Raw genomic sequence first — 13,864 nt, 5'->3', positions numbered from 1 at the left:
TGCTATAGTCCATCAGTAATGTTTGTCTCTCAGTTATTACGATTTAGACCAGATGTCTTTAAATAATTAATGACCTATAGAGTCAAATACTTGTACGTTACATTTTAATGTTACTTACTGCATTTTAATGTAGGTGGAACAATGGTAGATTTGGTTAAAGTTTGATTGAGATGCATATTTTAATTCTTTCACAAACATTTGTTTGAGATCTAATAATAATATAATTATAACATAATAATAATAATAATAATAATAATAATAATAACATCTCCGCTTTTAAAAAAGTACTAGTAAAAACTTTGGATAACACATGTAAATGTTTTACCTAAATCATGCTTTTATGTTTTTTAATTTAATTTTATGCTTAATATGTTTTTATATGTATGTTTCTTGTGTGATTCCTGCCAGGCCGCTATTGTAAATAATAATTCTGTTCTTAAGTGACTTTCCTGGTTAAATAAAGGTTCAATAAAAAAATAAAACAAATAATAATGACAATACTAATAATTGGTGGATCTCCTGCAGCAGGGGGGGCCAAGGACCCCTTTGCTGAATACCCATACAGTTTACAGTATTTGATCTGTAACCAGTCCAGTTCTTGAACCATCTCAAATTCCTTTCTGTTTATCTGAATTTCAGGTTAAATTACAGAGCGATGGAAAGCAGACTTCATACTTTACCAGGAAGCACTGTTCACAGACAGTTACACAAACCAGGCACCCCTTCCCCAGCCAGTGATAGACACCATTCAAAAGACCCCACACACTGCATATTTTCTACCTCTCTGTTTTTTCATTCATCATTCTCTTTCTGTCTATAATCGCTCTTCTATTCAGTCTTTAATTATAAACTGAAGCACATTAGCAACAGTTTTCAGACTTAACATGGCTGAGAGTGCTGATCACACGTATGGTGCACACTAAAGCAGTTTAAATGATCTTTTCTTTCTGTTTGTCTTTTCCATCTCAACTAAGTGAATGTCTAAATGTGGCCCTTAAACAATCTACTATATGCGAGTAAGTGCTTTTTTTTTTATCCCAATCTACCCTTCCCTCTCCATCTGTTCTCCTTCTCTTGCTTCCCTTAAATCATTGACAGGACAGTATTCGGATTTTTTTCTCTCTGTCTATCTGTCTAATTTTACATGTGCCTCATTTTGGATGTTTGTTTACAATATTTTAAACTGTTACAACATTCACTACAGTAAAACTTAGTCTGGATTCTGTAGCCCGCTTCTGCATGCCAGATGGACCATTTGCCACTCTTACTGTTTATTGCGTGGTGGTGTAAATGTAAACTCCATGCAACCCCTCCCTCCTCTGTCATTGTTTCCCTGGACTGGTAAGTGAGTTCTATATCTGTGTTTAATGGTTTCATTGAGGGGCTTTTAATACTGACTGAGTGATCTAAAGTCTTCCACAGCCCACCATATTGATCCAAAAGTGTGTTTGGATAAAAGGACACCTGTGTTTCATAATAACAGCAGTTATTTAGGCTCAAGGTTTACCAACATAATAATTTGTTCGGTGATAAGTGGATAATGCATCAGAAAGCTTGTTTGTTTTTGGTACCAGTGAGCCATAAAACAGCCTGACTTTATTATATCTCCAAAAATGCACACAAATCACAAAATGCATGAGTAATCTAATGGAAAATTGGAGCTCACCTCTGGATTGAGTGGAATTTTAAACTGTACTCAGTCATGCTGCTTTTGCATTCAATTGGTTTTTGCATGTAGAGGGCCCAGAGAGATCAAATGCTGTTCTCTATTTAGCATTAATGTAGCTGAAGAGGACCTGTATCAAAGAGAGCAACTCCACATCTGAAATAATTTTTACTGACCACTGTGATATCAGCACTCCATCTCCTCCTGCCAAGAATACATATTTATTTTCACCTATTCCAGCACCATTTTAGCCATATGCCAACAGCAGCAGATAATGTTGGCAGCTTTGCACACTGTGAGTACAAATAAATCTGCATCCATTCTCTTTTAACATATTTTTTATTATTATTTCAATTTATTTAAACCAGTGTGCATTGCCAGTGAATATGGGGAACCTTGATATATTGATGTGTTCATTTTTGCCACTGTATATTAAGGGGCATGTTTACTCAGGCTGAATCAGCCTTTGATGAGACACAATTACACCAAACTGGGTTGAACATGCTGCATCTTGTGTATGTCTCGGAATACATTACCAAAAGGCATGACTGTGTGAGAAGTCATGGACACCATCGTGTACACACTCATCCAGAGTGCTCACAGACTCAGAGTTTCCCATGCACAAGACATGTGTGTTTGTCTGGTGTGCAGCATGTAGGAATGCCGAAAGGGAACTTGTTGCCCAAGGATAAAAAAAAAAACCTGTCACACACTTTCTACAATAACATTAAATAGCCAGAATATTTTCTCAAGACATAACATAAATATACAAGTGTTCAACAAAAGGTATGAGTGATTATATATAATTTAAAGAATATTTAAACATAAATATGCACATGCACGGTACATGAAAATGTGCAAAGCACTGACACCACCTGTCATCTGCTGTTTATAATGGCACTTCTAGGAATTCACACTTTAAAAAGCATTTTCCACAGCATTCTCATAGAACATAAGCAGAACCCTGGGGCAGAACACTGTAGAGGCAGTTTACTCTGTCAGAGTGACACAAAAAGATTATTCAGATATTTTTAGATATTCAGATATTTTACTCTGATTAAAATGTTTTATTGATTCACATAGATAACAAAGAAAAGCTAAACATATACACAGAATCAACATTTAACCCCCACTATTACCCCTCCCCCTCCCAATCCCCAACCCCACCCTGACCCTCAACAACATCCCTGTGTTCACACATGATTTTATTATAGACAATAATAATAAAAAATAATCATAATATATATATATATATATATATATATATATATAATCACACACTTTTAAAACTAAACTTCTCTCTCCACTGCGCCTCCCCGAGAGGCCTCCAAAAATGCCAAATAGCTGCCCCATTTCCCATCAAACAAATCCCAGTTCCCCAGCCTTCTACATAACATTTCCTCAAAAGCTATCCTCCCCATCTCCGTGCACTATTCTTGACTTCCATACCCTTATAACAATTTGCCTGCCGATCATAACACTGGTTAGGACCCAATTTTTTATGTGTTTATTCCCTATATTGATGATGGCCCCATCGCCTAATCGCATTTTGCCCCATTGTCTGGGGCAAAATGAAATTTGAGTGCCCAATACATCACACGTAAAACTCTGAACCTTCAACCAAAATTCTTGGATCTTAACACACCACCAAAAAACATGGGTTGTGTCTCCATCTTCTGATTGACATCGCCAGCAAGTTGGTGTATCTTTAAGACCAAGCCTATACAATCTAGAGGGGGTCCAATTGAATCGATGTAAAATCCTGAATTGCATAAGGCGAACCTTTGCATCTCTAGATGCAGACTTGACGTTTTTTAGAATCCTAGCCCACACTCCCTCCTCCAATACCAAGTTTAAATCTGTTTCCCATAATCTCTTGACAGATGTTAAAGCTCCGTCCCCCAGACTCCAAATTAGCAGGGAATAATACACTGATGCCTCATGACCTTTTCCAAAAGCAGTAATCTGGGGGGGGGGGGGGGGTGTATGCTACTCCCAAAAATACTACAGAACAGGTGGCGCAGCTGTAAATACCTAAAGAACTGAGATCTGGGAATCCCAAAATGTTGAACCAAAGGATCTCAACACTCATATTGGTCACCGAGTGTATAAACCTCCCTCACAATCCACTCTGACCAACAGAAAGGGGACTTATTAATACATAATTTTGGGTTCAGCCATATGCTCGAGGCAATATTTAAATAAATGTCTGAATTAAACACACTGGACACTTTTGTCCATACCGAGTGCAAATGCGAGATAACGGGGTATAACTTAACTTCTCTGATTAGTTTGAAAGAAAGGCTTTGCAATTGCAAAATAGGGGCAATACTCTCTCAGATGGAAGCGACCAATGAGCCAAATGTCTGAGACAAATGCATAATAATAAAACAAAATCTTGGGTAGGCCTAGCCCAACTTTGTCAGTCAGCCTATGCAACTTACTGAAATGAAATCTAGGACGTTTACCATTCCAAATGAAGGACTTCACTATGCTATCAAACTGCTTGAAATAAGAGAAGGGGACATCTATAGGGAGAGACTGTAGCAGGCAGTTGAATTTGGAATACAATTCATTTTAATAACATTAACCTTCCCAATCATAGATAAATGTAATGAAGCCCACCTGCCCACATCGCTCGAAAACCTTTTTATTAAAGGGTCAAAATTAAATAACTAAATCACACAAATTTGCTGGGAATAAAATAACCAAATACTTAATGCCCTGTTTGGGCCACTGGAAGGCGCCTGGCTGGAAAGCCAGTACTGGACAGTACGCTGTCAGAGCCAAAGCTTCGGATTTAGACCAATTGACTTTGTATCCTGAGAACTTGGAAAAAGAATGAATAATTCTGTGGAGGCAAGGCATAGATCTAGTAGGGTCAGAGACAAATAATAAATATTGTCCTTTTTAAGAATCAGACTGATCTGGGCTTGTGTCATGGTTGGGGGAAGCTTTCCATTCTTTAATGATTCCTTATAAACTTCTAGCAATGCTGGAGAGAGTCAGTAGCTTCAAGTTCCTCGGTGTCCACATCACTGAGGAACTCACATGGTCCATCCACACTGAGACCATTGTGAAGAAGGCTCATCAGCACCTCTTCTTCCTGAGATGGCTGAGGAAGTTTGGAATGAACCGCCACATCCTCACATGGTTCACATCCTCACTGCCTGGTATGGCAATAGCACTGCCCACAAACGCAAAGCCCTGCAAATGGTGGTGCGAACTGCCAGACACATCATCGGAGGTGAGCTTCCCTCCCTCCAGGACATATATACCAGGCGGTGTGTGGAAAAAGCTCGGAGGATCATCAGAGACTCCAGCACTGCACTTAATTAATCTTATTATCTCACACTGGACTGTCTTAAATTATATTCTCTCTTAACAACACACTGGCAACTGACTATCAACCGTCAGCCTGAATGTCAATACAGTACAATACAACCTACTGTATATTTTATATATACTATATATACTATTTTTATTGTATAATGTGTATTCTATATTGTGTGTATTGTATACTGTATATTGTATATTATTATTTGTATAGTGTGTTGTGTGTAATTATGTGTATATTAGATATGTAAATTGTGATGTGTAAATCAGTTTATTGTAAATTGGTATATGTCTCATCACTGTCATGACTGCTATGTTGCTTGGAACTGCACCCAAGACTTTCACCCACTATTGCACTAAAGAATTAATAATTCTGTGGAGGCAAGGCATAGATCTGGTAGTGACGGAGACGAATAATAAAATATCATCTGCGTAAAGCAAAAGCTTAAGTGCCACACCTCCCGCCACCACCCCTGGAAAATCCTCCTCCTTTCTTATCGCGGCTGCTAATGGTTCCAGGGCAAGACAGAACAATAATGGGGAAAGAGGGCAACCCTGCCGAGTGCCCCTGTCCAGAGTAAAATTATCTGAAATTAATCCATATGTCTATAAAGTAACTTAATCCAACCAATAAAAGTATTCCCAAACCCGTACATTTCCAAAATCTTAAAAAGATAATCCCATTCTACCATATCAAACGCCTTTTCAGCATTAAGTGAGATGGCAGCAACTGGAGTCTGATCATTAGCCACTGACCACATGATATTGATGAAATGCCTAATGTTATCAGAAGAACTATGGCCCCGAATAAACCCCACCTGAACTATAATATAAGAGATGTCATAATTTTACATAATCAGTTAACCAAAACGACAAAGCCAACTGGCACTGGAGCCTTGCCTGTAGGCAAGGCCTTAATTACCTCGCTAAGCTCCTCCAAGGTTATCTCAGAATCAAGAGAATTTTTTTGCTCAGCCGTCAGTTCTAATGGTTCCACAAAGTTTCTAATATCCTCATCAGTAGACAAAGACGTGGAACTATAGAGATCAAGATAGAATTCTTTAAAAGCATTATTAATATCAATGGCAGAGGTAAATATTTCACCACCAGCAGATTTCACTGAGGGAATGGTAGAAAAAGACTCTCTCTGTTTTATATATCTAGTCAGAGGTTTACCTACCTTGTCCTCCGACTCAAAGTATGACTGTGACTATGCAGGGCGTGGTCTGAGACTAAAATGTTTCCAATTGAGCAATCAACAACAAATGAAATGAGGGACTTAGATATATATATATATATATTCTAGAATAAATCTTATGGACTGATGAAAAAAATGTATAGTCCCTACCAGATGGGTTCAGAAGTCTCCAAATATCTGTAAGACTAAGATGTTTACACATCCTGTAAAGCAAAATGTTTTAACCTGTAATTGTTACATTATGGGGCTATTTTCACTTGATCTAACTCTTAAAATTATTTTTTGTTGGTGTAAGGTAATGTATTCAGGTTCATTCAGATATTAAATAATATTTATGACTTGAATGAAACCAGTTAATTTACACATTACAACATGAAGCACATATTTAGGTTTACATTGTTTTCAGTGTAGATCTTAGATCTACTATTCTCACCAAACAGATGCAGCCTGTTTAAACATGAAATCCACATATTTCGCATTTAAGCAAAAGGTAAGGATGCCTTCCAAAAATGGCCATAAAGTTATCTATTGAAAATCAAGAGTGGATGTCTTCCTCAACCATCACAAACACACTGATTAACTGGGGTGTGCTTTTTGATTTACTTCAACCTTAAATACTTCAGAAGGCTTTACACAAAAAAGGTCACACAAAAAGGAGAATGGAATGATTTAATAAAAAAACAAAAAACAAAAAAAAGTCTAAATCTTGGTCACCTGGTAAAAAGGCACTCAGTATTTTTGGGATTTGAATCAACAATTTGCCAGTCTCTAAATAAAAAGGACCAGTCGATTCTATGTTAGTTTTTCCTAATTTAAACAAGTAAAGTTTAACATAATTAAGTGAGCTACATTTACCAGTACATCATTCATTTTTTAAATAAAGTCTTTATGGATGTCCCGATAATGATACTGGTATCGAAATCGAGTCCGATACTGCGCTCAAGTACTAGTACTCGTGCTTGTGTAAAAATGCTCCAATACCAAAAACTGATACCACCTGACGTACGAATGTCATTAGGTAAACCTTCAGCACACAAATTAAAATCACGTCATGTTCTAGTGTGATTATTAAACTGCAAAAACTACAACGCACGCACTGTTTGTCACAGACGACAGTGAGCAGAGTGCTAATTCTCTTTGTAGCGGGAGGCACATACAGACTGCATATCTGTTTAATTAAAAAGCAGCCTTTTACGGTTTAACAATCACATTGGGTCACATAGTGACCTGCTTTTCCAGAAGTGAGAAGCTACCATCAAAACAACACAGAATCACTTCAAAATAAAGGCTTATTTTTCATGAGAGAATGAACTACAATCACATGAAGCATTGCAAATGATGTAATCAAATTAACAACGGTAGAAAAATATAATACTAAAGATTTTAATTGGTTGATTATAAGTATAGAAACAATATATTTAAATTTTATTGCAAAATATTCAGATATTGGAAATATACAAGTAGTTTGATATTGTAGGGAGACTGACTTAATTGCATCATTCATAGTGGAATCATGGAAGTGCACGGTTGCTGTAGAACTCTTTTGGTGTGCTTTGTTGGCCACGATTCTCTGATTGGTGGATCTTTCTCTGCTGGATCATGGGTAGTGTAGTTCTACACCAAGAATTCCACTATTAAACATGATTTTTTTAAATGAAGTTGAAATAAAGAATACTGATGGCTTCAGCAGAAGCACATACTGTATCATCGATGAACAGCCTCGAAGCTCATGGTAGGTCTGTCTTTAATCACATTGGGTCACGTAGTGACCTGCTTTTCCGGAAGTGAGAAGCTACTGTCAAAACAACACAGAAACACTTCTTAAATAAAAGCTTATTTTTCAAGAGAGAATGAACTACAATCACATGAAGCATTGCAAATGACGTAATCAGATTAACAATGATAGAAAAATATAATACTAATGATTTTAATTGGTTGGTTATAAGTATAGAAACTAAACATCTGAATATTTTCAAATATACAAGCAGTTTGAAATTGTAGAGAGATCGACTCGGTTGCGTCATTCATAGTGGTTTCTAAAGGATTCTAAAGTTGTTGCTAAAAAGGGTAAAAAGTGAATGAGTTTTTTACTTCTGGAACAAGACTGTTGTGATCTATTGTAAAGCAATCTGAAAAAAAAGTTGACTTTAATTGCTAATTATACACTGTTCCTTACGTTTGGTAAAAAATATTCAGGAGAGAGGACATTTGGTGTAGTGAAGAGAAAGCAGAAGCTGACCAGAGCAGTAACCAGGCACTACCAGGGTCTGCAAACTACAAAGGAAGTAAGGAAAGGGAAAGAAAATCACTCTCAAATTCATTCACACACTCCTGCTATATAAAAGTAATCCCATACATGCCCAAATGTATCCTATGCATCATCCTTAATGGAAGTAGAGATAACCTAAAGCCTTTTTTAAAAGCCTTTTTAATGTAAATTGTTCCTTGGGATGATATATGTGTGAGACTTGGGGAGGAAGGCACACATACACACTTGAGAGTCAGACAGGGCATCATGAGTGCATTGCTAAAGCAATATAGCCGATAGGGCTCAGCTATGTGAGTAATGTCAAGGCTTTTCTGCTATCTCTCCTTTACTGCACGAGAAACTCCCTCTAAGCACTTACAAATACTGTTGGAAAACCGTAACATTTCCAGGGCTGACTAAAAATTCCCATGTTGTCCTGCTGGTTTGGATGTCACAGAATATTCTTCTCATCAGTCACAGAATCTAATTAAAACAGAATAAACTCATCACAAAGAGGCTAATTAAAAAAAAAATCTCACTTGAAGCAGCAAAGTGAGATAATTTAGCTAATCTTCAAGGCTGATTTGATAACATTCTGCAGCAAACCCTAACACAGCAGGGTCTGTAATGGACAGGGTTGGGAGGGTTACTTTTGAAATATATTCCACTACGGAATACAGATTACATGCTGTAAAATGTAATTTGTAACGTATTCCGTTAGATTACTCAAGGTCAGTAACGTATTCTAAATACTTTGGATTACTTCTTCAGCACTGGTAGATTTTTTCACTTGTTTTGACTATAAAAACTCTGCCAGTACAGTAAGACAAAATACACATGTTAAAAATACATTCTCTAAAAAACCTAAATATCTTATGCAGTGTTGTTTCTAAAACAAAATACATTTAATTGATCTTGTTTTAAGGATTTTTAGATATTTTTACAGGAAAACAATACAACAATTATTATCAAAAATAAGATTTTTGCCCTAATATCAAAGGTCTTACTAGAAAAAAAGAAATTATGATCTAACGTGAATTTTCTTGATAAAAAAATATGATCGTGTCTGGTAACATGTGCATGTAAAATGGCTAGAAATAGCATTTTAGCTTAGCGTAAAGCTGACAATTTACACAAGGTTTATTTCTATTTCTTCTGCTCCAAACTTACTTCAAACTTACTTCTCTGTCTGCTCGTATGAATGTAACACATCATAAGAAAATGTTTCACCGCTGTTCAAATGCACTTTGGATCGCATCATTTATATGTGTAAATGTTTTCCATCTGAAAGAACTAAATATTATATGAAATAAATGACAATAAAATGCAAAGTAATCTCTTCAGTAATCAAAATACTTTTTGAATGTAACTGTATTCTAATTACCAATGATTTAAATTGTAACTGCAGTGGAATACAGTTACTTATATTTTGTATTTTAAATACGTAATCCCGTTACATGTATTCTGTTACTCCCCAACCGTGGTAACGGAGTGCTGAGGATAACGAGGAACTGAGGAGGTCTTGCGCTCGCCGCATCATTAAAGAGCAAATTGAGTGTACACATATACATTTAGTGCACACGCACACACATTTGCAGTTGGCAGTTTCTAGGAGAAATCCCTAAGAAATCAAGCCTCCATACTCCCTCTTATGGCAGAATGAGATTATGGGTAAAAATGTGCAACTGAAACTATGGAGAGAAGAGTTAATGACTGAGAATACAGCCTTCAGTATTAGGACAGTGTGTGGGATCTAGTTATTTGCATTATGATGTTTATGCTGGAGACAGCAGTAAATGTGACCTTTATCCAAAAATGCACGTTTTATCAGAAAATATATCCAAAAAAAAAAAAAAAGAATTCTCAGTAACACCAAACACTTATTTCATGTGTTTGTGTGAGAGAAATCTCTGAGACAACTGTGCTGATATAACAGCAGGCCAGCAAAGACCTGTGGTACATCCAACAGATCGCACAGCTGCCCCTATTTACAGAGAAACTCTCTCACATTTTTAATCAGCTGGATTGTCTTGCTGCTCAATGTCTGTCCACATATAGGCACACAATCACACCATTCCCAACATTTTGAATGTTATTCTCTGTGCAATCCAAAAATGTTGTGTATAGATTAATGTATTAAAACATCCAGCATATTCTAATATATGATTTGTACTGTGTATTCAAATGTATTTGGGATAATGTACAGTCAGCCAGTCACGATTACAAAATGTTGTGTATACATTATCCTACTTATTATTACTGTATGCCATGAAATATTGATTGGAAAGATTGAGTTGAAACTGTTTCATTATCTGAGTGCTATAGACAGAACAAGCACAGTGTAGAAGACTGGTTGCCAGGGACAATGGTCAATTATACAGTTTAGCGGTCATTATACAAAAATATTTGACTGCAGAATTCCACAATTGACTAATCAAGATTATGTATTCCAGACAGTGGTTTAATAATAGTGTATATTTGACTGTTTAAAGGACATTAGCTTCATTATCACAAAGGAGACATGGAGCTGCTCTGTGCCATAAAGCAGGTAAATATCAATGCATAATGGGAGTCAGATATTCCTAAGAAATTGTCCAGTGATCAATAATTGATATAATCTGACTTAATTGGCATAATTCAGGTTCAGGCAGGGTTGTCTGATCTGAATTTACTGATGTCAAAAAAACAACAACTAACAACTACTAACTTTTTTCCCCCCACAATATATATATATATATATATATATATATATATATATATACACTATATTGCCAAAAGTATTCGCTCACCTGCTTTTAGACGCATATGAACTTAAGTGACATCCCATTCTTAATCCATAGGGTTTAATATGACGTCGGCCCACCCTTTGCAGCTGTAACAGCTTCAACTATTCTAGGAAGGCTTTCCACAAGGTTTAGGAGTGTGTTTATGGGAATTTTTGACCATTCTTCCAGAAGCGCATTTGTGAGGTCAGACACTGATGTTGGACGAGAAGGCCTGGCTCACAGTCTTCGCTCAAATTCATCCCAGAGGTGCTCTATCGGGTTGAGGTCAGGACTCTGTGCAGGCCAGTCAAATTCTTCCACACCAAACTCGCTCATCCATGTCTTTATGGACCTTGCTTTGTGCACTGGTGTGCAGTCATGTTGGAACAGGAAGGGGCCATCCCCAAACTGTTCCCACAAAGTTGGGAGCATGGAATTGTCCAAAATCTCTTGGTATGCTGAAGCATTCAGAGTTCCTTTCACTGGAACTAAGGGGCCAAGCCCAGCTCCTGAAAAACAACCCCACACCATAATCCCTCCTCCACCAAACTTCACAGTTGGCACAATGCAGTCAGACAAGTACCGTTCTCCTGGCAACCGCCAAACCCAGACTCGTCCATCAGATTGCCAGATGGAGAAACGTGATTCGTCATTCCAGAGAACGCGTCTCCACTGCTCTAGAGTCCAGTGGCGGCGTGCTTTACACCACTACATCCGACGCTTTGCATTGCACTTGGTGATGTATGGCTTGGATGCAGCTGCTCGGCCATGGAAACCCATTCCATGAAGCTCTCTACGCACTGTTCTTGAGCTAATCTGAAGGCCACATGAACTTTGGAGGTCTGTAGCGATTGACTCTGAGGAAAGTTGGCGACCTCTGCGCACTATGCACCTCAGCATCCGCTGACCCCGCTCTGTCATTTTACGTGGCCTACCACTTCGTGGCTGAGTTGCTGTCATTCCCAATCGCTTCCACTTTGTTATAATACCACTGACAGTTGACTGTGGAATATTTAGTAGCGAGGAAATTTCACGACTGGACTTGTTGCACAGGTGGCATCCTATCACAGTACCACGCTGGAATTCACTGAGCTCCTGAGAGCGGCCCATTCTTTCACAAATGTTTGTAGAAGCAGTCTGCATGCCTAGGTGCTTCATTTTATACACCTGTGGCCATGGAAGTGATTGGAACACCTGAATTCAATTATTTGGATGGGTGAGCGAATACTTTTGGCAATATAGTGTATATATACCAGCTGCATTAAGTACTGCAGTGCATCTCCTCCTCATGGACTGCACCACATTTGCCAGTTCTTGCTGTGAGATGTTACCCCACTCTTCCACCAAGCACTTGCAAGTTCCTGGACATTTCTGGGGGGAATGGCCCTAGCCCTCATCCGCCGATCCAACAGGTCCCAGACCTGCTCAATGGGATTGAGATCCGGGCTCTTCGCTGGACATGGCAGAACACTGACATCCCTGTCTTGCAGGAAATCACACACACAACGAGCAGTATGGCTGGTGGCATTGTCATGCTGGAGGGTCATGTCAGGATGAGCCTGCAGGAAGGGTATCTCATGAGGGTGGAGGATGTCTTCCTTGTAACGCACAGTGTTAAGATTGCCTGCAATGACAACAAGCTCAGTCCGATGATGCTGTGACACACCGCCCCAGACCATGACGGACCCTTCATCTCAGTGTAACGCTCATTCCTTCGACAATAAACGCAGTCTGACCATCACCCCTGGTGAGACAAAACCGCGACTCGTCAGTGAAGAGCACTTTTTGCCAGTCCTGTCTGGTCCAGCGAAGTTTGGACCCATATGGGTTTGTGCCCATAGGCGACATTGTTGCCAGTGATGTCTGGTATGGACCTGCCTTACAACAGGCCTACAAGCCCTCAATTCAGCCAATCTCAGCCTATTGCGGACAGTCTGAGTACTGATGTGCATTCCTGGTGTAACTCAGGCAGTTGTTGTTGCCATCCTGTACCTGTCCCGCAGGTGTGATATTCAGATGTACCGATCCTGTGCAGGTGTTCTTACACGTGGTCTGCCACTGCGAGGACGATCAGCTGTCCTTCCTATCTCCCTGTAGCGCTGTCTTAGGCGTCTAACAGTACAGACATTGCAATTTATTGCCCTGGCCACATCTGCAGTCCTCATGCCTCCATGCAGCATGCCTAAGGCACATTCATGCAGATGAGCAGGGACCCTGGGCATCTTTCTTTTGGTGTTTTTCAGAGTCAGTAGAAAGGTCCCTTTAGTGTCCTAAGTTTTTATAACTGTGACCTTAATTGCCTACCGTCTGAAAGCTGTTAGTGTCTTAACAACCGCTCCACAGGTGCATGTTCATTAATTGTTTACAGTTCATTGAACAAGCATGGAAAACATTGTTTAAACACTTTACAATAAAGATCTTTATATATATAGTGCTGGGTAGTAACGGGATTATGTATCTAAAATACTAAATATTAATAACTGTATTCCACTACAGTTACAATTTAAATTGTTGGTACTCAGAATACAGTTACATTCAAGAAGTATTTTGATTACTGAAGAGATTACTTTGCATTTTAATGTAATTTGTTTAATTTAATATTTAGCCTATTCAGTTGGAAAACATTTATACATATAAATGATGAGATCCGA

The 13,864-nt window shown here is 38.4% G+C and overlaps 1 protein-coding gene across 3 annotated transcripts in view; it reads right to left on the bottom strand.

Annotated features, from left to right (window-relative positions):
* Window positions 1–6,859: 6,859 nt before the first annotated feature.
* LOC127452427 (basal cell adhesion molecule-like) overlaps window positions 6,860–13,864 on the bottom strand; it is a 115,097-nt gene continuing 108,092 nt past the window's right edge. Inside the window, exons 17-18 of one of the 3 annotated variants that reach the window (XR_007899265.1) lie at window positions 8,377–8,474; window positions 6,920–7,992 (exon numbers count right to left, since the gene is read on the bottom strand). The gene's annotated coding sequence lies outside the window, so the exon portion shown is untranslated. Of the gene's footprint in view, window positions 8,475–13,864 lie in introns of all 3 variants that reach the window. The other 2 variants (XR_007899264.1, XM_051717856.1) reach the window with 2 other exon arrangements.

The sequence above is a fragment of the Myxocyprinus asiaticus genome, chromosome 15 (assembly GCF_019703515.2).
Source record: "Myxocyprinus asiaticus isolate MX2 ecotype Aquarium Trade chromosome 15, UBuf_Myxa_2, whole genome shotgun sequence".
Taxonomy (NCBI): Eukaryota; Metazoa; Chordata; class Actinopteri; order Cypriniformes; family Catostomidae; genus Myxocyprinus; species Myxocyprinus asiaticus.
Note: the sequence above shows the minus strand (reverse complement) of the source record. Positions and strands in the feature narration are given on the sequence as shown.